This window comes from Calidris pugnax, unplaced genomic scaffold (assembly GCF_001431845.1).
Source record: "Calidris pugnax isolate Ruff unplaced genomic scaffold, ASM143184v1 scaffold162, whole genome shotgun sequence".
Lineage (NCBI taxonomy): Eukaryota > Metazoa > Chordata > Aves > Charadriiformes > Scolopacidae > Calidris > Calidris pugnax.
Window position 1 is genome coordinate 1210519 of NW_015090900.1, and position 784 is coordinate 1211302.

The window sequence follows — 784 nt, forward strand, 5'->3', positions numbered from 1 at the left end:
GCTATCTCCTGTTGCGCTCAGGAGCATAGCCTGGGTCAGCTGTTACTGAAGGGAGTCTGTCCTCAAGAGGCACGAATAAACTTCTGGGACTGAGAAGAGCCCATTTGCATCAGCAAGTGCTTGCACTGCTGTTTTGTTTTGTCAGATTTGGTTTATGAAGAGTGTAGTTTAATTCCATGGTCTAGACAGAATAAACCAGTCTGGAAAATGTTGCAGTAGTACAATCTGCTGTTACGTGGTAGGTTGGGTCTGCACCTCTCAGAAGGACAGAGCACAGTATTGGAGCCATAGTTTAAGGAATGCTAAGTAACATTTGCACTCTCACTTTCCTAAACTGCTCTGAGGACTGCAGCGGTCTCACATAACTTCCTAGAAATGCCCTATGAGTTGTAGCACCACTTGGTTTCTCTGTGCGATGCTGCATGCCACAATTCTACTCAACCACGTCTTCACTTCCCTTCATATGCTACAGCAGGATTTACATGGGGGACAGTACTGGAAGAACTGGTTTTTGGTACAGTGGGGAAGACAAAGAAATCCTCTCCCAGACAGAGCCCATGCTGGAGTGTTCATTCATGTTGTTCTGGCACATCTACTTCACAAAAAAAAAAAAAGAGCAGAAAAGTTCCCCCAACATATATACAGTATAAGCTCATGACAATACCAATGCAGTAAGAATAATATACCCTTCCCACTAACCACTCTGTCATCAAACAGCTACTAATGACCCAAAGAAAAAAACCAAACTGTCCAAATCCCACCCATGCAACAATTTTTTTTTTTT